The 24,986-nt window shown below is 42.4% G+C and overlaps 1 protein-coding gene across 4 annotated transcripts in view; it reads right to left on the bottom strand.

Moving 5' to 3' along the window:
• Positions 1-24,986, bottom strand: part of LOC126035481 (endogenous retrovirus group K member 5 Gag polyprotein-like) — a 432,730-nt gene that overhangs the window by 283,852 nt on the left and 123,892 nt on the right. Inside the window, exons 2-3 of one of the 4 annotated variants that reach the window (XM_049794123.1) lie at positions 12,261-12,361; positions 10,444-10,702 (exon numbers count right to left, since the gene is read on the bottom strand). The gene's annotated coding sequence lies outside the window, so the exon portion shown is untranslated. Of the gene's footprint in view, positions 1-9,953; positions 10,397-10,443; positions 10,703-12,232; positions 12,362-24,986 lie in introns of those variants that run through there. The other 3 variants (XM_049794121.1, XM_049794120.1, XM_049794122.1) reach the window with 3 other exon arrangements.

Here is a 24,986-nt window from a genome sequence, read left to right as displayed (position 1 = left end):
TCAGACTCCACCCCATGACTAGAATCAATTCACTTTCTTCACAGAGTGGTGGTATGGTCACCTCTTGACTCTGTGCTATAAATATGAGGCGGTAATGGCATTATGTTATCTACTGGAGGAGTAAGCAATAAATACAGAAATTAAAAGGGTTAATTATAAGACAGTTATGCACAATCAGATGGTTTCACATAATCAGTAGCAAGATATCAGGCCAAAGTACTGTTTACTCACTCAGGAGTGGGTGCATCCATCACAATAGTTTATACACATTTTATTTAATCTCATAATTCTATAACTTAAATGACTAAGAAGGGGCTTTCGTTTTGTCAGAAATTAAGATGTAAATTATTGAATCTTGCTAGTAAAGTATTGCTCAAATTCTCAATCTTCATATTATTAGGACACCTTTTCAACAAAATAATATAGGACATCAGGAAAAAAACCAAGTATAGCTGTATACCCTAAACTGTGGGGATCATTTGTAAATTTGCAAATTGACTTTATTCAAATGCCTAAATGCTGTAATTTTGTATATGTCATTTTAGATATGTTCTCAGGATGGATAAACATGCAGATGCAACAACTGTTGCAAAAAGCAGTTGCTGAAAGAGTGAATTCCCTGGTTTGGTATTCCCCTAATACTAGATAGCAATAGAAGGACCCATTTTACCGGATAGGTAATGCAGAAAATTTGTGCAGCCCTATAAATAGAACCAAAGTTACATTGTGGCTATCATCCCCAATCTAGTGGGGCTGTAAAAAGAAAAAAATTGATTTGGAAATCAAATTAGCAGAGTTATAGCCATTGCCCTCTTCCACGCAACATTTAAGCAAGCCTTGTTACTTACACAAGGTATCTGCTAAATCTCAATATGTCTCTTCCCCCTTCCCGATTTCATGAACAAAATTAACCCATTCATTACAACGGTTTCCTTAGTTTCTTAAAACAAATCACTACAAATGAACAAATCTTTGTCAAAGTTTCTGTGGTTAACTGATTTTAGACAATACTTGAATTCTTATGGTTACACATAGTACATTTTCTAAAGTTCCTAAGTTCCTATGACTACATTTCAAACTTAACACTCCCATACCTATGCTTCACAGTTTTCTACTTCTTAATCAAACCAAACTCTTTTATATAATCAAATTTTAATTTCTTTATCAAAATATTTGCCACAACATCTTATTTAAGAAGTTTATATTTTAAAGCGATGCTTTTGAAATCTCTTGAGGACATGGTCATTTTTTTAGTCTTTTGAAGCTGACTTGGAAAACTAATGTTTCTCAGGAATTAGAAGCCTTGCACTTTGTGCAAGCCTTAAGTGAAAATATTTTCTTTGAGGAAAGAACTGATTAAAGTATGGTTGCTTCCAGAAAATAGAAAGTATATTAAATACAATTTAAGAAGTAGAGAAAAAATATACTGAAGAAATTTGAGAGACTTGTATTTTGTTTGTAATCAGGTTCATTTATGCACTGTTAAGTAAACATAAAACTGAAGTCAAATAAAACATTCAAGTACAGCCTCTAATAGAATGGAAACATATATTCTGCAAGCAGTCTTTACGATATAAACTGTACAGTGAAGTAAAAAGCTATATTACTGCTTTTAAGTTTTGAGTAGCATCGTATCACTGTTTTTTCCAACAAATGGTTTTATTCTGAATGACAATACCTGTAGAGCTTGTGGTGGTTTGACCTTGGCTGGTTGCCAGACCCCCACCCAGTCACTCTCTCACTCTCCCTCCTCAGCAAGACAAGGGGAGAAAATAAAAGGGAAAAGCTTGTGGGTTGAGATAAGGACAGGGAGATCACTCACCAATTACTATCATGGGCAAGAGACTTGACTTGGGGAAAAATATTTTCATTTATTGCCAATTAAAAATAGAGTAGGATGGTGAGAAACAAAGACAAAGCTAAAAAACACCTTCCCCCCACCCTTCCCCGCTTCTTCCCAGGCTCAATTTAACTTCTCCATTCCCAACTCCTCTACCTCCACCACTGCAGAGCAGTGCAGGGGGGGTGGGAATGGAGGTTTGCAGTCAGTTCATAACAGCTCATCTCTGCCACTACTTTCACCTGACAATTTTTCCCTGCTCCAGCATGCGTTCCCCCCAAGCCATAGTTCCTGCCAGAAAACCTGCTCCTGCATGGGCTCCTCTCCACAGGCTGCAGCTTCCTTCAGGGCATATCTAGCAGCTGTGGCATGGGGTCCTCCATGGGCTGCAGTATGGATATCTGCTCCACTGTGGTTCTCTCCACAGGCTGCAGGGGAATCTCTGCTCCAGCACCTGGAATGCTTCCTCCCCCTCCTTCTTCACTGACCTTGGTGGTTGCAGGGTTGTTTCTGACACTTTTTTTTCTCAATCCTCTCTCACAACTGCTGTGCAGTGTTTTACCCTTTCTTAAATATGTTTTCACAGAGGCACTACCAATGTCACTGATTGGCTCAGCTCTGGTCAACAGAGGGTCTGTTATGGAGCTGGCTGGAACTGGCTCTGTCTGACATGGGGGCAGCCCCTGGTCTCTTCTCACAGAGGCTACCCCTGCAGCCCCTGCTACCAAAACCTTGCCACATAAACCCAATAGAGAACTATTACCTGACACTAGTCCACTAATAAGCAGTAAATTGTTGTTGCCACACCTGTTTCACAGAGCCTATATGAACTTAGAACCACTTCCTCCCCATGAGCAGTTGGTTAGCTGGATCTTGTGTGTTTAAAACAGTAGTTCCAACGGATTTCCTGCAGAGAGGCAAGTTATCCTTTCTGAGTATGAAACAGTTGCTTCTTACTCTTCCTGAGGTCAGAACCATACTGAAATATTGTATTTTCACTCCTATTCTGAATTTCAAGCACTGCACATTATAAATAAATCACTGTACAGAATCTTTTTCACAAAAATAAGTTAATGTTAAATTCAATTAATATTATGGTTTTGATTTCTTTCTACCTTGCGAAAATATTATGTCTTTATTTAGACTGAAATATTTCTTGGCTTTACAGTAATATGTAAGACCTTTTACACAATATATGGGGGGGGTTATTAATATGAGAGGAAGGAAATGGTTTTGTTTGCCTGTCTTGCTATAGTAATACACCTGTACTAGCCTAAACAGTGTAGCAACACTATTTTGTCTAAAGTAACTTTTGTCAATTAGTGAATGTGTACTACTGTGCTTTGTTGGGTTTTTTAAAAGATATACACAGTATTTTAGGCAGGTACATTAGTCTGCTAGTAGGGTCAAGTCCTTGGTAAATTATTATAGTGCTAAACCCTATTGGAATTTGGGAACATGGTATTTAAATCTCTATGAGTCCTTCCATGCTATCCCATAATTTGTCTGGGGACAATACCATTTTCCAACTGATTCAGTTTCAAACTAATTTTCAGACTGCAGACAGGCAACAGAGAGGAAGCCCTGTTAAGTACTGGGTTTTTGATCATCAAGAAAGTACCCTTTTATTTTTCAGAGCCACATCACAATGTCTTTCAACTGCATGCACCTGGATGAAGTCAAACAAGATTATTCATTTGTCATATAATGAATAAGTTAAAAAAATACTATATGATTCAGAAATAGCAAAAATACAGATAAAAGACATCTGTGCAGATCAGATCACAAACTGAGGATAAAGAACTGTGACTGTTGCTTTGGAGGGTGTGAAAAGTTGAGGGAGCTATTTGCCCCTTCCTGAATCCTGAAGGACATTGCTATCAGGCTTTCTCTGACCCCAGAGCTTAGAAAATTTCAACCCAAACAGTAACATTTTGGTAAAGCTAAAAGCAACAGGAATTAATCCTGAAATAAAAAGTGCCAAAGGACCTTAGCTGATATAATACTATTTTGTAATTGTGATGTCATGCTTTTGCCTAAACCCAATTCAGAAGCCGAAGCAATCAGCTGTACTTTAAATATGGTATTAGGTATCATGTTTTCCTGAGTGAGAACTACTATCCCTAAAACATGCCTGGTGTTTGGCAGAGAGAAACATATGCATGTGTGTTTATATTCCAGCAGTTCTGGGAAATAACAGATTTACCTCATACATACAGGCTCCCTGTGACGTGCGGAAAACAGACTCCACAATCAGTGAGATTGTAAAGTAGGTACGTTCATTCAGCGCTGGGCAGCACGGGGGATAATCCCACCAAAGTCGTGCATACCCGACTTGGCAGTTCGCTTGCAAATTGACTTTATTCAAATGCCTAAATGCTGTAATTTTGTATATGTCATTTTAGATATGTTCTCAGGATGGATAAACATGCAGATGCAACAACTGTTGCAAAAAGCAGTTGCTGAAAGAGTGAATTCCCTGGTTTGGTATTCCCCTAATACTAGATAGCAATAGAAGGACCCATTTTACCGGATAGGTAATGCAGAAAATTTGTGCAGCCCTATAAATAGAACCAAAGTTACATTGTGGCTATCATCCCCAATCTAGTGGGGCTGTAAAAAGAAAAAAATTGATTTGGAAATCAAATTAGCAGAGGTTTGTACAGAGACTGGCCTGAAATGGTAGGATGCGTTACCTCTCCCACTGATGTATATAAGAAGCATCGTGAATAGAAAATATGGGCTGTCACCTCATGAGATTTTAATTAGCAGACCCATGTGACTGGCTTACACAGCACCCTGAGCTCCCCATACAGGCAAACTTACAATTGACAGGTGATGCTCTTCTAAAATATTGTCAGGCATTAATGAAACGTGTAAGGAATTTCCACACACAGCTGGAAGAAGCCTCACTCGAACCTCCTACTGATGTGTGTCACTTCTTGAAACCAGGAGACTGGGTCTACGTTAAGGTATACCAGCAAAACACACACTTCAGCCACCCTGGAAGAAAACTTATCAGGTACTGTTAATTACTAATACTGCGGTAAAGTACAAGAGCCTGCTCAACTGGATCCACACTTCCCAGTGTAAAAGGGCCATGACACCTTCAGACACAATGCAGCATGTAGCAACTGTCACAGCAGAGCTCAGTGATCTGTATGAACTTCCTCTGATCAAACATCAACAAAAGTACAATCTACAACTCTGCAAATAGACTTTGATGACCCTGTTGTTATCATCTGAACCTGTTGAATATCTCTAGAAAACATAGCTTTGTTTGCTCTGGGATTTTGCATTTGGGTTTATATTATTGGTCATATACTAACCTATAAGAATTATTATATATTAGAACCTTAGGGATCAAATGATACTAACCATGGGCAATAATAGAAAACTATTGGGACTCAAGGTATTATTGTATTCATAGTACTTAGTGTTTTATTCATTGATAATCTTTTGTTGGCACCCCAAATTTTAAGCATGGTAGAAATAATATTGTGTTTTCTCCTCGTACTCAAAATAATGCAAATTAATAGCTGGGAAAACAATACAGCTGCCCAATGAATGAAGGCTGTTGCCACTGCTGGCAAAAAATCCAATTGCTGGTATTGTGTTCATGGACCCCAGCAGACCGAGGGTAGTTATAATTGAAAGACCCTCTCCCTTGACACCGTATGGTTATAGGGTAAAATCACTGATATTCAAGGTTGACCTCTGGTTCCTAACTATCAAACACAAGCCATCCCTATTCATCAATCATCCACAGCTAAACTATGTGTCCATAAAATCTATAATTAAAACCGTGGATCTAAATTTATAGGAAAACAAATAAACTGTAATATAACCATATACTATAATTGTTCAATAGGACAATATTATTTTAATCAAAACCATACAGGGCAACATAAGGGCACCTATACGGCATATGGAAAAAAATTGTATGCAATCTAGTAACACCCAATGTCTAGATTATTGGGATCTAGACATTGACAACACCACAATAAAAATAGATGCCCATGGAGGAGTCAGCCTACTAACAAACAGTGCTGTAAAAATATCCATGCATCCTTTATGGAGAATGAGAGGCTGATAAATGCCTGTACTCATGGAACTCCAAATCCACCAACTCTAGCAATCCATACCATGCAACTGGCTAGAGCCCTCACACTCACTTGTCAAAACTGAACAAAACCTCTAATTGCCACTCTCCTTATTTCTGGGCATTACTGGTTATGTGGCTCCAGTGTTTATAAAGCACCCTGTTGACATGTGGAAAACAGACTCCCCAATCAGTGAGATTGTAAAGTAGGTATGTTCATTCAGCGCTGGGCAGCACAGGGGGTAGTCCCACCAAAGTCGTGCTCGCCTGACTTGGCAGTTCGCTTTAAATTTATACAGTCAAGTGTTACATATACATAGAGTTTCGCAATATACCTATACATAGGCATTACCTATCCCTGCTTCATATTAAAATTAGCTCCAGGAAGTCATTTCCATAGTCTCCTCTCAACTGCGCTTGCACAGTGCCTCCTTATGGTGGTCGTCTGGTGGTCGTGAAGATGAAGGCTGTATGTCTTCTTCACGGTGAACTCTTAACCTTCTGTCCCTGCGCAGACTCAGTCGCTCCTTGGCATTTATCCAAATCACAAGGCCGGTCTTGGCTGGTTCTTGGGGTCGACTGCTGCTTCTTATCAGGGACTATCTCCTGTCCCAGCCAGCCTCAACAATGCAAACGTTAAACATCACTTCTCATCCCCTTGGGCCATGTCTACCTCTATTGAAACTCCTTTAACTTCATTATAAGCTAGATAATTATTAAACAATTCCTATCTATATCCATATATCTACTATATTTACTAAGGTTCCTTTGGCTCCCCCTCTCAGTCCCCCCTTTTCTAGAAAATAGTAAATTCTTTTACTATATCCAACTCTAGTATTTTAATGTATTGTTTCCTTATTTAGCATTCTCTCAAAATATTTGTTGGACTCAACTTTTCATCGCAACTGATTCTTTTTCTATTTACTGTAAGAGTCTCCTGTACTCTTACAGCACTAAAAGCCACATCGAACTACTATGCAAAGGACCACAGACAAGAGAATGATGATTATTACAGTGATAAACAATTGTTTTAACCATGCCAAATTTGGTAACCAGGAGGTTAATTTTTCTGTATCTCAGTGAATCCCCATGAAGTGTCATCTTGTGACATTAAATGTAAAAGTTGGGTTTGTTTCCAAATTTGAGAGAGATCTGTTTCTATTTGTCTCTTTCGGTTAACATAGGTGCAGCAGCATTCATCAATTACAGTGCACAGGTCCCCTAGCTGCTCGGGGGTATTTTAGTGTACTTTGTGAGGGACATGTTATTAAAAGCTGCCGCTATCACAGAGGTGTTAGAAAAGACTGTAGCAATTACGGGGTAGCCCCGTCCAAGACCCTTAGGAAAACGTGAACATATCCAGCAATCAGTTTGATTTACTATTTTTGCAATACTCTCGTGGAGTTGAACAAACACGTTCCCATCCCATGTTACGCTCCTTGTCCCCATGGTTGCCCATATTACCGCGTAAAAACTAAGTGTCCATCGGGTTTTGTGGTGACTTTCCATGGAGTTTTGGGTGTCTTTTTCACTCTGGTGAAAGCGTTCTTCAGAACGTTCTGTTCCTTGATTCTGATTGCAGTAAAGGAGGTGAGTAGTACTTGGAATGGTCCTTCCCACTGTGGCTCCAGGGTTTTTTCTGTAAGAGACTTTACATATACATAATCCCCAGGTTGTATATTATGTACAGGTCCATCTAAACCTCTCCCTCGAGTCCCAGCCACATGCTTCTTGATTTTATTGAGCTGCTTACTCAATGCTACCATGTAAGAGGTCACAATTTCGTCCCCAGCTTGCACAGACACCCCTTTCTGTATTTCATAGGGTCGTCCATATAACATTTCAAAGGGGCTCAGTCCTTCCCTCATCCTTGGTCTTGTTCGTATACGCAAAAGGGCTAAAGGGAGAGACTGAGGTCATGTTAGATTTGCTTCTTGTCCCAATTTTACAATTTGCTGTTTGATTAAGTGGTTCATTTTTTTCCGCTTGACCACTCGACTGGGGGTGATATGGAATATGAAGTTGCCAATCTATACCCAAATGGCGGCTAATTTGTTGTACTATTCTTGAGACAAAATGTGGTCCTTTGTCAGAGGACATGGTTGCTGGAACCCCTAAATGTGGTATTATTTCTTGCACTAATATTTTAGTTACCTCCTGGGCTTTAGCTGTTCTTGTTGGGAATGTGTTGGAGCGGCGGAGGAATGCACATAAGTCGACCCAATATGAGTGATAGAAGTGATTCAACTTTATTTGCACGGATAGCTCATATTTATACAGTTTGCGATAATTATGCCTACTAGTCCTAATACGATCGGTACATTGCTAATGTTTATTCATTACTAAAACACACCCACTTGTGGTTGGCAGGTACGCGTGTTCAGTAACTTTCTCATGAGAACTTCTTCAAAAGTTACTTGTGAAGTTATGCCAAGGTCACACCGTCCCTGTCTTTCTCCTGATAACAGCGAGACCAGCTGTTGTTTTTCTCCCAATATCAGTAAAGCCAGCTATTTTCAGCCAAGGCCTAGTCTTGTTGCTCAAACTGACATTCTTTCACACAGAACTCTGCTCGCACAACTTTTCCACAGGCCCATGTCCTTTTTCAGCAAGCCACTTCCCAACAATTCCCCCTTTTTCTTTTTGTGCGAGTAGAGCTTGGTGTGTCAGCTTTGAGACTCCTCTCATCATGTACCCATACGCAATTTTAACTATTACACAGATTAATATCAATATACCCAACCACCGTAAGGCTTCCTTAATCAATGACATTAGCCGTGGTGTTATCCCACCAAATATTGACTCTAACACCCCATCAAACCAACTAGTTTCTTGCTGGATCTTTGTGTATGTTTCTTCAGCCAATTTATCTGTTTGTGAATAGATTGAGGTAAAATTTTAACACCTGCTGTATTGCCCTTTGCAAAGATCTGTGAACACAATTAATTAAACACAGTAAAAACAACATTATACCTAATAAAATACATTAGCACACAAAAAGAGGTTTGATTAATAGCTTTAGCTAGTGACACCCAAACATTCTTACTGTCCCATGGCGTTAACCGATGTGGATCAATCACCGGTGTCACTGTCATGCTGCTTACTACAGTCAGTGTGTTCCATATCAATCTCAGCATAAGGTTTCAAATTTATGGGTAAATCAGGAACATATCTGCCAGACATGGATGATGTGACTTCTTTTTTTTTGTCCAATTGCTGCCAAGGCTTGCCATCCCGGTGCACTTAGTTGTCTTGTAGAAGTTAAGCTATCGCTGCCCCTCAATAAATCCAGCAGCGGCTGTAAGTCTGTATTTGTAATACCACAACAAGGTTGAATCCACTGTAGGTCTCTGTTTAAATCTTTCTCCCTCTTTTTGTTTTTGAGCAATCCAGGCTTGCTTAATAACTTGGGATGCCATTTTCCTTAATAAGCTGAACAAGGTAAAACTATTACAATAGCTACAATCACAGTAACTACAATAATGCCCATAATTCTTTGAGCCAACCTGTTACCCCTAATGACCCAGACCATGAGGACTATGAGGAAAATGAACCATCCATACATTCTTGTGCCATCTTGCTCCACGAACTCAGCCCAGCAATCGGTAGGTGCCAGCTTTCCGTGGGCGTCCCCACAGAGGCAACGATGGCCTCACCGTACACCAGCCCGATGCTCTTCGGAAAATCCCGGTATTTATACATTTGCAGAGGAACGGGTTTTAGCACACGTGGCCAGCGGGTGCCAAAAGTCCGCCTCGGTTGCAACCTATGACGCATGCGCTCGCTGGCCAGGCGCGCTGCACGAGTCATAGCCATCTTGTCTATTGGTTCGTGGGCTTTACGATACAGTTGCGATGCGCAGAGAATCTTGACCTGTTATGTTAGCCAAGGTGACCTATACATTAGTTTTTGGCTGAGGTGGTATTCATATTGCCACATCATCTATGATGCTCCAGATGATGATGGTCGTGCAAATCGAACAGGAGTCCGTCGTGGGCCTGTATCTGTGGAAACACAATCAACCTTGTTCCCAGGTTATTAATGGAAATAGACCTTACCCCTAATTTTGGCTTTAACTAACTTTTACATTTACCCCACACTGTCTTCCCGTAATCACGCTATGTTTAATCAAATTATGCTTAACACACTTTTTACCTAAAGCAAGTTCTATATACAATAAGGCACGCTGTTCTAAAAACCTGTCTGAAGGACTCAGTGTCCGCTAGTAATACTCTATTAGTTAGAATCTGTCGGATCAGTGGCTTCAGCACCCGCCGGTGCCGTGCCAGTCGCCATTGGGACAATTCCGGGTCCAGCATCAGTGCGAAGCCATGGCTTGACCCACTTAGCCAGGATCTCCCAGTAAGTTTTACTTCTGCTGATCCGCACCATTTCCCGGATTCTAGGTCCTTATACATTACCATGATTCCTGTACTTTGTTGCGTCCTTTCTGCCTGTAAAAGAACATGATGCACTACCATTGGTGTGTCTTTGTGATCACCTGTCAATCTAAGGTAATTTAGCACAAATAAGGCTTTGGCCAATCGTTCCTCTGGGAGTAAGCCCTGGGTTCCCCCTTTTTGTTTTTGCAGCATGTTCGTTTAGGGTTTGGTTGGCCCATTCGATAATAGCCTGTCCTGTGGGAAGATGTGGAATACCGGTACCATGATGAATTCCCCACAAATTACAAAATCGAGCAAATCGTGTAGAACCGTAGGCTGGGCCGTTGTCCGTCTTAATTTCTTTAGGCACACCCAGTACTGCAAAAGAAGCGTGAAGATGTCATTCAGTATGTAAGGCCTTTTCTCCAGTTCATGCCGTGGCCCACATGGCAGCAGGATAGGTATCAATACACACGTGCACAGAACGCTTTGCACCAAACCACGTGACATGGGTGACATCCATTTGCCACAACTGCAATGGCAAAAGACCTCATCGGTTAACCCCACAGCCCAAGCCGAGCCCCTCCTCTTGACAATCAGGGCATGCTTTAAAGATACCTTGGGCGTCAGTAAGTGGTAAGTCAAATTGCTTTGCTAACATCCTAGCGGGTTGGTGCAAGAGCGCATATGATTGCCGTGCTTTGTTGAAAACGATTCCCTGGAGGAGGCTCCCGTGGCGCTGCAACCAATTGGTCAGCTCTGTCATTTCCCATTTCTCATCTGCACAGTGTTCTCATACCCAAGAGTTCTACCAGAGGGGTCATATTGCCATTAGTGATACCGCAAAGATTCCGCACCCACTGGATATCTCCCACAAGCTTCTGAACATCATGTAACATTGAAATTTCTCATGTTATTTGAACCTTCTGAGGTTTAACATTGCTAGCATTTATGTGCCACCCCAAATACTTCCAAGGTGCTGCCTTTTGCACCTTTTCAGGAGTGATTATTACTCCGCGATGGCTTAAGATGTCCTGCAATTGAGTTAAAATCTCATCCTGTGGCAAGTTACTGAGGTAACTGCTTTCTTACAGGCTCTGATGCCCAGGCCACATACACCTGACGCATCGTGGGGGAATTGCGCATTCATTGCGGTAACACGACCCAATGGTATCTCTTATAGGGTTCTGCCTTGTTAATCGATGGTACCGAAAAGGCGAACCGTTCAGCGCCATCTGGGTGCAATCTTTTAGATTTATAATTAACAAATCCCATTCTTCTGGAAGCATAACTGGAGATGGCAAACCTGGCTGCAGGGCTTCCATACTGTCCATCACCGCATTCACAGCTCTGAGATCATGTAACAGTCTCCATTTCCCACTTTTCTTGGGAATGGTAAATATTGATGTATTCCATGGACTAGTAGAAGGGACAACATGTCCCGCTCTCAATTGGTCCTCAACTAACCCTTGTATTTTTAGTAGCCTTTCAGAATTTAGCAGCTACTGATCAATCCAAACAGGCTCATCTGTTTTCCAGTTAATTTTCAGAATTGGCTACCCCTCAGTGACCGCTGCTAAAAAGGATGCGTCACTAACATTGCCTTCATCTGGCTCAATAAATCATGGCCTACGAGGCCAAACAATTCAGTTGGGGTAGTCATGACATACGGACACGTCGTAATGTGTTCACCATCGGGGAACACAAACGTAATCGGTAGCTGACTTACTAAGGTGGCTTGTGTGCCCCCTATCCCTGCAATACCAAAGTTTGGATTGATCGATGGCCATGATGGAGGCCAAATGCATTGTGAAATAATCATAACATCAGCACCTGTATTGATTGTCATCGGTTTCTTGACAACAACTCCATCGGGCCCTTCCAATTGCACTACCTTTTCTGGTTTACCTCTTGTTGTGTCCATGGCAAAGTATACCTGCGGTTTCCCTGTGGAGCCGAATCCACCATCTCCACGTTGTACTTCACCTGGGTTCGGAACACATGACCTGAATGGAACTAATTGTGCTATTCTGGTACCTTTAGGAATAGAAACAGGAGGGATTACAACATAAATCATAATTTTCACAGTCCCACAATAATCTGCATCAATAAGCCCTGGGAGCACCAGAATTCCTTCTAGAGCTGTTGAAGATTGCCCCATTAAAAATGCACTAAGTCCAAACCCCAATGGTCCCTTTATGTTGACTGCGGTTTCCACATCCACTCTGGAGCTTCCTGCAGTGGCGGATCTGGTGGTTGCGAGGCTGCCTGAGGGCTGGCAGCTCAAGCCCCTTGCATTCGTGTCGCCGCGTGAGGGGCCTTCGCAGTCGGTGTAAAGTTTCCCTTCTTCCTGTATTCTTGGTGGTATGGTTATCTTTCTTACACTTGTTGCAGCACTTACTGTTAACAGTACCTGTACATTTGCTCCTAATGTGTCCACGTTTGCCACAGTTAGAACACTTGACCAAGGGTGTCTTACTGGCCTTGTGTTTCTTTGTAGCTCCTTGGAGAGCTGTGGCAGCATAGGCTACTTTCTGTGAGTCCACTGATCGATCCGTGTATTCTATCATATCAACGACGTCTGCATTTTTCGGCAAATTACACAATGCTTTGCGTGTCTTTTCAGTAGCATTTTCAAAAGCGAGTATTGAGGTATCAGCGTATCAGCAGAAAAAATGAATTGCAGTATTTGGTGAGTTAACGCAAATTTGATTCCGTACTGACTCACAGCATTCCTTAATTTCTCAATGACCTTCCAGTCAAACACCTCCCATTTTTTCTGTCCATTTGATGCAATAACTGGGAATGCTTGGAGCATAGTCCCTTCTATAATGGCATCTTTTATTACACCCCTCCAATGTCTCTGCCTTTCTTCTGCAGTGGCTATTACAAGCGGCTATTACAGGCGGCTCCGCGTCTATCACGGGTGCGGTTGGTTTCCCCGTCTGTTTTCTGCATTTCCTTTAACAATTCTAACATTGTCTCTTTTTGTTCTATTATTAGAGTAGACAAGTCCTTGTTTGCATTATTTGAATCAGGGTGTATGCTAGGTATAATTTGTTCATGTTGAACGGTGGTATCTGGGGGCTGTGTTTTCGTAGGCAGATTTTTACTCACTCCCTGATTCTGTAGGGTTTCCTTTAATCGTACGGTTAGGGAGGCTTGGGAACTGTCGGATGGCTGATTAATATCGGCAGTCCCAGGGAGTGGAGCAGAAGTCAAGGGCACGAGAGTAGGCGAACAAGCTCCAAAAAGTCTCTCTCGCTGCATTATGTTTTTCTCCCCGCTTTTCCCTTTCGCTTGCGGTTGGAGAGAGAGAGCAGCAAAAGCAGACGCAGATGCTTTACGATCTGCTTTCATTTTTTACAGAGTTGTCTTAATCAATTTCCATAAAGTTACAAGATCTTTAACTTCTTTAGACCCGTCACTAATTTCATCCCATAGGGAGGTTCCGATAGCATTCCAGGTACTAAGCTCAGAAGCTGTACCCACACTAATTGAAAGGTTTCTGTCCTTGCTTCATTAGTTTTTTAGCTGATTTATCATCGTCAGTTACCATATCCCATAATACGTCTCCTAATCTACGCCATTCACTCTCCTCAAATAATAAATCCGGATTCTTAAAGCATCCCTTAACACGACCTAAAGCAACTAACCCCGAAATTTGCTTAATGCAGTTTACTCCCCGCTTTTCTAAAAAGCACTGTAATAATTTTAGGGCTACCTCTTGATCCATTGCCGGCCGGCTTCTTGATACTCCTTGGTGCTACCTTGATTAAGGCACCTCGGTTAAAAAGTCTTTGCAGCCTTTTTCCAGTAGCCCTCACTGACGGCGAACCCCTTTTGGATGGTCCAGGCACGAGAGTTAACACACCAACCAAGACGATCAGCGTTCGGTTAATCTTTTGCCCCCCGGTCGCTGCTACCGGTGCTTCTCAGTGTCCGTCGCTCCAATTCCCCTTTCTTCGGTCCCTGTTCGGGCGCCATTTGTTGGAGCGGCGGAGGAATGCACATAAGTCGACCCAATATGAGTGATAGCAGTGATTCAACTTTATTTGCACGGATAGCTCATATTTATACAGTTTGCGATAATTATGCCTACTAGTCCTAATACGATTGGTACATTGCTAATGTTTATTCATTACTAAAACACACCCACTTGTGGTTGGCAGCTACGCGTGTTCAGTAACTTTCTCATGAGAACTTCTTCAAAAGTTACTTGTGAAGTTATGCCAAGGTCACACCGTCCCTGTCTTTCTCCTGATAACAGCGAGACCAGCTGTTGTTTTTCTCCCAATATCAGTAAAGCCAGCTATTTTCAGCCAAGGCCTAGTCTTGTTGCTCAAACTGACATTCTTTCACACAGAACTCTGCTCGCACAACTTTTCCACAGGCCCATGTCCTTTTTCAGCAAGCCACTTCCCAACAGGAATGCTTCTGGCCAACCTGAAAAGGTATCATTTAATACTAGTAAATATCGATACCCGCCTTTTCTTGGAAGTTCTGTGAAGTCAATTTGCCATTGTTGTCCAGGCCCATTGCCTTTCCCAGTCTGACCCATTTCTAGTTTGGGGGTATTCTTAGGATTAGTCTGAAGGCAAAGATCGCATTGTTGAGTCACTTGTCTCACCGTGGTATATAAATTTCTAGCCACAATTTCTCTTATCAAATGTTTATACAGAGCCTCTGTCCCCCAATGTCTTTTCCTATGTTCCTCCAGTATCAAATGCCACAGTAAGCAAGAGGGAATGATTAGTTTTCCCTGTGGGGTATGAGCCCACCCCTCTTCATTATATGACCCTTCTAAATCTGTAATGAGCTTCTGATCTTCCTTGGCATATTCTGGCTTACCTTTTAGGGAGATTTGTCTATCAGGAATTAAAGCCCCTTCTAGTTTTTACGTTTGTTCCGGCCACTTGTTTTGCCTCTCTGTCCACCAGCTCATTCCCTTTTTCCAAATCTGAGCTCACTTTCTGGTGTGCCTTAATATGCATAATTGCCACTTTCTTAGGGAGCTGGACAGCTTCCATAACTTCAGAATTTCTTCTGCGTGTTTGATATTTTTCCCCTGGGAATTCAATAGTCCTCTCTCCTTCCAAATTGCTCCATGTGCGTGTACAACTCCAAAGGCATATTTTGAGTCTGTATAAATGTTCACAACTTTGCCCTGGGCCAATTCCAGGGCGCGGGTTAGAGCAATTATTTCTGCCTTCTGTGTGGAGGTGTTCATGGGCAAAGCTCCTGATTCTATTCCTCTTGGCTGGTGGTGATGACGTATCCCGCATGTCGATTACCATTTAGGACGTAACTGCTTCCGTCTGTGAACCAAGTTTCCCCGTTTTCCATGGGGCTGTCTTTCAGGTCTGGGCGACTTGCGTATGTTGCTTCGATGGTCTCCAAACAGTCGCGATGTACTGGTTCTCCTGTGTTCCCACTGAGAAAAGAAGCTGGGTTGACAATGTTAGTGACTACAATCTCCACATCATCCTGCTCTACCAATATAGCTTGATATCTCAGGAATCTTTGTGGAGAGAGCCAATGTCCACCCTTTGTTTCCAGTACTGTTGATACTGTATGAGACACCAAAACAGTCATTTTCTGGCCCAGAGTAAACTTTCGGGCTTCCTGTATATTCAGTATCACAGCTGCAACCGCCCGCAGGCATCCAGGCCAACCTTTTGCAGTCGTGTCTAACTGCTTAGAGAGGTAGGCAACTGCCTGTTGATATGGGCCCAGGTTTTGTGCGAATATTCCCAGGGCAATGCCCTGCTTCTCGTGGGAGTAAAGAAGAAAAGGCTTACTCACATCTGGGAGTCCTAAGGCCGGGGCCGACATCAAAGCCTTTTTCAGTAGCTCAAAGGCTCGTTCGGTCTCCTTATTCCACTCAAGGTGTTTCTGCTCAGTGGCTGTCAGTGCATACAGTGGTTTAACAAGCTATCCATAATTATAGATCCACAATCGGCACCACCCCGTCATTCCCAGAAAAGTCCGCAACTCTTTCACGGTCTGAGGTCTCTGAATTTGGCATATTGCCTCTTTACGGGCTTGTCCCAAAGTTCTTTGTCCTGCACTAATTTCATAGCCCAAATAATTAACTTTGCGTTGCATTACCTGTGCCGCCTTCTTGGATACCCGGTACCCTTGAAGTCCCAGGAAATTCAACAGACTCACCGTCCATATTATACAATCTTTCTCTGTCTTGGTGGCGATCAGGATATCATCCACATACTGCAACAGCTTCCCCTCCTCAGACGGGGCTTCCCAGGATTCTAAGTCTTTCGCAAGCTGATTGCCAAAAATGGTAGGACTATTCTTAAATCCTTGTGGCAACACCGTCCAAGTGAGCTGGGTCTTTCAACCACTCTTGGGGTTTTCCCATTCAAATGTAAATAATTTTTGGCTGGCTTCACGGAGAGGGAGGCAAAAGAAAGCATCCTTCAAATCTAAAACAGTAAACCAAGTCAATTCAGGTGTTAATACGGTCAACAGGGTATATGGGTTTGCCACTACCGGGTAAAGATCTTCAGTTATCTTATTCACCGCCCGTAAGTCTTGGACTACCCGATATGACCCATCGGGCTTCCGAACAGGTAATATAGGGGTATTGAATTCAGACTCACACTCTTTTAGTAATCCCAACTGCAAAAAATTTTCTATCACCGGTCGGATTCCTTCTCTGTCTTCCTTCTTCAGGGGATATTGTTTAATTCTTACCGGCTTTCGGCCTTCCTTGATCTTAACTTCAACAGGGGGGGCACTTTTCGCTCTTCCAGGTGCATCGGTAGCCCATACCCCCAGGTACACTTGGTTTAAGATGTCCTCGTTAATGCTTCCTTCTAGGGGGAGACTGGTTAAGGTTAGGCTCAATATTTTAATATATTGCTGATCTTTTACCTCCAGAGTAATTTCTCCCTTTTCGAATACAATTTTTGCTTCCAGTTGTTCCAACAAGTCCCTTCCCAAATGTGCTTTTGGGGAGTTGGGCATATTGTCCTGGTTTCAGCTGGGATAGAGTTAACTGTCTTCCTAGTAGCTGGTACAGTGCTATGTTTTGAGTTCAGTATGCGAAGAATGTTGATAACACTGATGTTTTCAGTTGTTGCTCAGTAGTGTTTAGACTAAAGTCAAGGATTTTTCAGCTTCTCATGCACAGCCAGGGCACTTGACCCAAACTGGCCAACGGTGTATTCCATACCATGTGACGTCCCATCTAGTTTTAGGAACTGGGAAGTGGGGGGGCAGGGAATCGCCGCTCGGGGACTAGCTGGGTGTCGGTCGGCGGGTGGTGAGCAATTGCCCTGCGCATCATTTGTACATTCCAGTCCTTTTATTACTACTGTTGTCATTTTATTAGTGTTATCATTATCATTATTAGTTTCTTCTTTTCTGTTCTATTAAACCGTTCTTATCTCAACCCAGGAGTTTTACTTCTTTTCCCGATTCCCTCCCCCATCCCACTGGATGGGGGAGAGTGAGTGAGCGGCTGCGTGGTGCTTAGTTGCTGGCTGGGGTTAAACCACGACACATATATAAAAATTTATGAATGCACCACTGTTTTCCTAATTTATATTCTAAAGGTTTACAAAAATATGCCTTTTCACTTTGGCCAGTCGCTCCTTTCACCATGACATAATCATCTCCCAGGGGCATCAAAGCTTGGTTCAGAACCGAGTATGTTGCCCCCATATCTACCAAAAATTCTATTTCTTGTTGTGTTTTCCCTAGCTTAATTATAACCAGTGGATCCGCTAGGGTAGATTCCCCAGGTTCCCGTCAATCTCCCTTCACATGGGCTACTGTTTTTCCTGTTTGAGCCCTCTGATCCTCCTTCTTGTTCTTTGGGCATTCCTTTTTCCAGTGACCAAATTTCTTACACAAAGCACATTGATCCTTGCCCAGTCGGGGCAAGCCTTGTCTAGGCCCTCTTTCTTCCTGGATAACAGCCATTAATTTCCTTTGCCCCTGCCTATATCCTTCCTCTCTGCTACTTAATACTCTCCATGCTTCATCTAATAATATTTCTAAATTCCTACCCTCTGTAGTGCGTAATTTTTGAAGTTTGTGCCTTATATCCCCTGTAGATTGACCCAAAACCAGGGAGACCAATTGTTGTATTCCTACCTCTGACCCAGGATCCAGCGGTGTGCTGCGGCGCATTACATCCCTCAATCGATCCAGGAATTCGGATGGAGACTCGGAAGGACTCTGTTTGACTGCATATAAAGCTGACCAATTTATAGTTTTGGGGATTGCCCTCTCCATTCCTTTTGTAATCCACTCCTGATACCCCTGCAATCTTTCCATATGTGCAGATCTATTAACATCCCACTTTGGGTCTTGGAGAGGGAAATATTCTTTAACGTCCCCTCCTGTGATCTTATAATGATTTTCAGCTAGGTTCCCTGCTGTTTTTAAAATCAGCTGTTTCTCTGTCTCAGTCATATATTCTAATAATAGCTGTATATCCTTCCAATCAGGGTTATGCTGTTTTACAATAAATTGGAAATGCTTAGTTACACTTACTGGATCACTCCTATAATCTTTAGCAACTTTTTTCCATTCCCCTAGGTCAGCAGTACTCTGATTAACATTGTCCCACCATCCAGCCTCACTGCCTCTCGGAGAGGTGCTTGTAAAGCTGTTGAGGTAGTTTTCTTCCTAGTACGGGAAGATACAGGGCTGTCCGGGGGGTTGGAGTTCTATCCAAGTCTGCATCCTGTTCCTGTGGTCGAGGGGGAGGCTTAAACAAATCAGATCTTGTTCTGGTACCTGATGGATTTTATTTGTCTTTGTACATCTTTGTCTAATACTATATGCCGAACAACACCGCCTCAGTTTACCTGTAAGCTCCTTGTTGTTTTCTCGCTCAACTGCGAGCACCATAGGGTCCTGTGGGGGTACTATTCCACAGTCCCTTTGCCACTCTGGGTGGTTTCGGAGGGTGAAAATCATGTCTGCATACGAAACTTCATCCCATTTTCCTTCTCTCCTTAAAAACAACATTAGTTGTAATAGAATATTATAATCTGTTGACCCATTAAGTGGTCACTTAGCATCACCTTCTAACTTATATAACGGCCACCATTGATTGCAATACTTAATAAGGTTCTTTTTATTTTCCGTACCTCCGGTCCCAACAATATCTTTCCAGTGGGTAATAACACAACCCAGAGGACTCTTCCTCAATATTCCCCCTTGATTGTTTCCCATTTTGTAACTTCTCCTTTTAATAAGTTTCCATGCAAATTGTTTCTTACACCTCTTTATAGAATTCTCCCAGTTTTCCTCCCACACGTCCCGAATTTCCAGGATTAAATTTTCCTTTTCACACACCAATTTCACTATTTCGGCTATCTTTCCAACCACAAACAATCCCAACTCTGTACGTAGCTCATCCCCTCTTATCCCAGGGAGTCCAAACCCCACACTCAGGGTATTCAGTATCCCCTCCACAATCTATTTGCAACCTCTGTTTACACCACACACATTCCAGGACATATAAGGGCATACACTCATTTCCTGGATGTAAAAGACACCATTCAAATATCCACATTTATGCGATGCACCATACAGGGACTTTCTTATACCAACACAACAAAATGATTAAGATAATCAAACTCAAACTTACAATTACAACGCTAACATATAAATTCAAGTTCCAAATCATCAGTGAGTCACACTTTGTTCGTCTCCGGCCATACCCCTTGTGGAGTTATGAAACTGCGGATCAGAACTTCACACATGCTCCGCAGCTGAGCTGTGTCTCTTTTACTCAAACATTCAATCCACAGTTTTAGACATTTACACATTAACAAGCATATATACACATACAAAATCTCAACATAACATTTCCACATACTCACACAAAGTCTTTAACATTAAATTTCCAAACATTCACATCATACAATCATTGCTCCAGTTGACAACCTTTCAGCAGCTGCAAAAAAATGTACCAAGCACACTTGCGAGGGGGTGCGCTTACCCTTCTCCTGCCTCTTATATACCAGTCATCGACAGGTCCATCCTGGTTCCCGATACAGGGATGCAGCAGTCACCCCGGATTTGCTCGATCTACCCCCAAGATTGCTGGCGGCCGCTCTATCGTTCAGCAAATACACCCTTTTTACCATACCGGGTACCCTCCTCCCATACGGGGACTACGCTGCACGCCAGACATCTCTGTGCGATTTACCAGCTGTCCTGGCCCGTATTTATACAGGCTCCCTCTGTAAAACATACCGTTTGGTCTGCGGCTTCAGGAGGTTGTTTGCTCCCGCAGTGAGCGGCTGGCAGCGGAGGCTCCTCCGAGGAAAGTGCTCGGGATGCGCCTAGGTGCATCCGCTCCACAGTCGGTCCCGCAGTTGAGCAGAGAGTCTCCTGCCTGGCTCGCCAAAACTGACGTGCGGAAAACAGACTCCACAATCAGTGAGATTGTAAAGTAGGTATGTTCATTCAGCGCTGGGCAGCACAGGGGGTAGTCCCACCAAAGTCGTGCTCGCCTGACTTGGCAGTTCGCTTTAAATTTATACAGTCAAGTGTTACATATACATAGAGTTTCGCAATATACCTATACATAGGCATTACCTATCCCTGCTTCATATTAAAATTAGCTCCAGGAAGTCATTTCCATAGTCTCCTCTCAACGGCGCTTGCACAGTGCCTCCTTATGGTGGTCGTCTGGTGGTCGTGAAGATGAAGGCTGTATGTCTTCTTCACGGTGAACTCTTAACCTTCTGTCCCTGCGCAGACTCAGTCGCTCCTTGGCATTTATCCAAATCACAAGGCCGGTCTTGGCTGGTTCTTGGGGTCGACTGCTGCTTCTTATCAGGGACTATCTCCTGTCCCAGCCAGCCTCAACAATGCAAACGTTAAACATCACTTCTCATCCCCTTGGGCCATGTCTACCTCTATTGAAACTCCTTTAACTTCATTATAAGCTAGATAATTATTAAACAATTCCTATCTACATCCATATATTTACTATATCTACTAAGGTTCCTTTGGTTCCCTGTCTCACCTGTACGTGTTCAGTAAATTAGTTCTTCTGGGGATGCTTTGGGTTTGATCCACATGCTCTGTTAATACATCTTTCCATTGTTTCCAGAAAAGACTGTGCTGCACAGTCACATGCCCTTCTTGCACAGTTGATTGGTATGCAGGATGAGGATAGTGCTCAGGGTGCACCTGTTGGGGGATGCAACTAGTCTACAGAATTCCTGACAGTTCGAGAACAGCGCAACCTTGAGCAGCTTGTAGTATATTCTTGAGAAGTCTGGAAAGATCCAAGAAGACCAGTACGAAAACAAGATAGTGATAAGAAGAACCGTCCTGACAAACTCACCAATCATGAATTGTTAGTTACTAAGCCAATCATATACTAACACATACTCTGAAGAAGGGGATAAAAAGGTATGTTAGAACAATAAAGTAGCCATTTTGCGTGATCTATTACTTGTCGTGTCCGTCTCTACCGCGACATGCGCCTAGGTGCATCCGCTCCGCAGTCCGTCCCGCAGCCGAGCAGTGAGTCTCCTGCCTGGCTCACCAAACCGATGTGCGGAAAACAGACTCCACAATCAGTGACACTGTAAAGTAGGTGTTACAAATATTCTGATAAGTTAAAATTTTATATAAGCTGGGTTTGATCAAAAAGTAAAGATTGTAGAATATAGGGGTTTGAAGCTCGCAATGTAGTCATCGAAACTTAGGAACATACAAAATGTGCTGTATACTGTCATAAGAAAATAAGTATGTCTAAAATTAGTTAATCATAGAAACTTCAACTGATTTGTTAGTTTGTAGTGTTTTGTCCTAAGAAACTAAGAGAGATCGTTATGGACCTTAGTTCTGTTGCTTAGAAACCCCACGTTGATCAAGATTCCAGTTAGTGGAATTAAGTAAGATTAACCAATGAATGGTTTAGTATAAGAATATTGAAAAGGTGGTGTGACTGAGGGCCAATCACTAGAAACGTTAAATTCAAGAATTAACATTGAATGTACTTTTATGTAAATCTAATACATGATGGTGAAAATCGTACTGCGCAGAATCACATAAGAGAGGTCAACTATCGGACAAAGTGAGGAAGACTGTGGAAGACCACCAGAGGGCTTCTGAAGACCACCAGAGACTTCACCACACCTGCGTAAAGGGACATTTACATATGCTAATGATTTATCAGACAGTTGATGATTATGTATGACATTTCCAGAAATTTAGTGAATATGTATAACAGGTGTGTATTTAACCTGCATGATTAAATCAGACAGGTGCACACACCAGGTGGAGTGATCCCCTGTGTGCCCAGCGCTGCAATAAAGGAGTGCCTGCTTCTTAACTTCTCATTGCTGGTAAGGAGTTTTATTCCGGATTTCGGTAACAATATAATAATTAAAAGATGTGCTAGATTTTGCATTTTTGGTCTTACAGTCTTTTAAGTAGAACAATCTAATTGTTCTGCCAATTTATCTTCTTTTCAGTATACTGTGGCTGGAATTAAGGCTCCTTCAAATTTTGACTCTTTTAGAGCTGCTTCTTTTGTCACTTGATCTGCTTTTCGATTTCCCTTTATAATTTCACTGTTCCCTCTTTGATGGGCTTTACAATATATTATTGCAACTTCCTTGGGTTGAAGAACTGCCTGTGAAAGTTTCATTATTTATTCTCCATATTTAATTGGGGTTCCTTGTGAGCTTAAAAGTCCTATTTCTTTCCAAATTGCTCCATGTGCATGCACCACTCCGAAAGCATGCTTAGACTCTTTTTCCTTAGCCAAGTTCCAAGGCTCATGTTAATGCTACCAATTCTGCCTTTGGGGCAGAAGTATTATTACCACAGCATATTCAGCTTTTCGCCTTCCTTTCAATATAAAACCGCTCTGTGAGAGACTGAAGAGTTCATGTCTCAAACATTGTGGTGGGGCAAGTTCTGCTTAACGACAAACTCTGCATAACAACGAACCCTGCATGGCAAGAAACCACATGTTGGGAATTGGCTTAATGAGAAAGGACATGGGTCTATGGAAAGGTTGTGCGAGCAGAGTGGTGTGTGAAGGAATGTTAGCGTGGGCAGCAAGACTAGGCCTCGGCCGAAACTGTTGGCCTTGCTGATATCAGGAGAAAGATAAGGACACTGTGACCTTGGCAGAGTTTCATAGACAACTTTGAGAAAGTTCCCATGAGAAAGTTGCAGAACATCCATAGCTGCGAACCACAAGTGGGTGTGTTTTAGTAATGAATAAACATTAGCAATGTACCAATCATAATAGGACTAGTAGGCATAATTATCGTAAGCTGTATAAATATGAGCTATCTGTGCAAATAAAGTTGAATCACTTCTATCACTCATATTGAGTCGTCTTCTGTGCATTCCTCCGCTGCTCACAACCACAGGTGAAAAGAAGCCGATCAGCACCCATCAGCAACAGCACTGGGAGGGCGTGCCAGAGGGTGCACAGATCCCCGTTCTGATGTGCTGTTCTGATATGCTGAACAGGGCAGCTCACCATGCATGGCCAAAGATCTCCTCTGCAGGGAAGGGGAAGTTACTCCCCAAACGACCCCCAAGCCCAAAAGCTCACAAACTGTCGTGGTTTAACCCCAACCAGCAACTAAGCATCACGCAGCCGCTCCCTCACTCTAATTTGCAAGAACACTATGGCAGTAGGCCAGGTGACACTGAAACTGAATACCTATGGCAAGTATGTCTAACTGGGGAAGATAGAATCTTACCCAGTGGCGATGAATCCAATGGATTTTGGGGCCCTGGTATCTTTTTAAATGCTGGACCCTGATATAGAGAAGGAACTGCTAATTGCTTAATGATTGTCTCTCTGTAACTTTACATACCAAAGACTGGTGTTTGTCAAGGATTAAGCCTGTCTGAGACTGGTACTAGGGAGTGATGAGCAAGAAGGAACCATGAACAATCACAGAACTTAATTAAATGTTTGATGAACTTACAATCTTGTTGAGAAGGCACAAGTAGAGGCCTTGCTTGAATAGATAGGGCCAGAGAAGATAAGAACTCCTGCCTTTGTTCTTGTCCTTGTAGATAATTTAGCTTAAACTAACCATATGATTCTACACCACTAATGAAAACTTAGATAATAAGAGCACTAACAAACACTGATGTATCAAAACAAGTAAAAGACCATACTGCGCAGAATCACCTGAGGAGGGTCAAATAGCGGACAAGTGAGGAAGACTATGGAAGACCACCAGAGCACTCCTGAAGCAGACAACCAGAGACCTTCAATGCACCTGCGTAAAGGACATTTGCATATGCTAATAGTTTCCCAGAAAATTAATTAATATGTATAACATTTCTCAGAAATCTAGTGAATATGTATGTAGAACATGTACTTAACCTGCACAATTAGACACGACAGTGTGCACGATAGGTGGAGCGATCCCCCGTGCATCCAGCGCTGCTAATAAAGAATACCTACTTAATAGTTAATCAAACTATTGAGTTAATTTCTTTGAATCAACCCACAGCCCCAAACGATCCCCACTCGATAACAAGTATGGTTGCATACTGGGCTGGCGGAATAGATATATCGGAGAGAAGAGAACTTCTGTTAATACCCATCAAATCCTTGAACGACCTCTCTACAGCTATTACAAAAGCTGCCTGTATCCAGGCCATGCATGAACGCGGC

This window comes from Accipiter gentilis, chromosome W, assembly GCF_929443795.1.
Source record: "Accipiter gentilis chromosome W, bAccGen1.1, whole genome shotgun sequence".
NCBI lineage: Eukaryota > Metazoa > Chordata > Aves > Accipitriformes > Accipitridae > Astur > Astur gentilis.
This window is presented reverse-complemented; position numbering and strand designations above follow the sequence as displayed.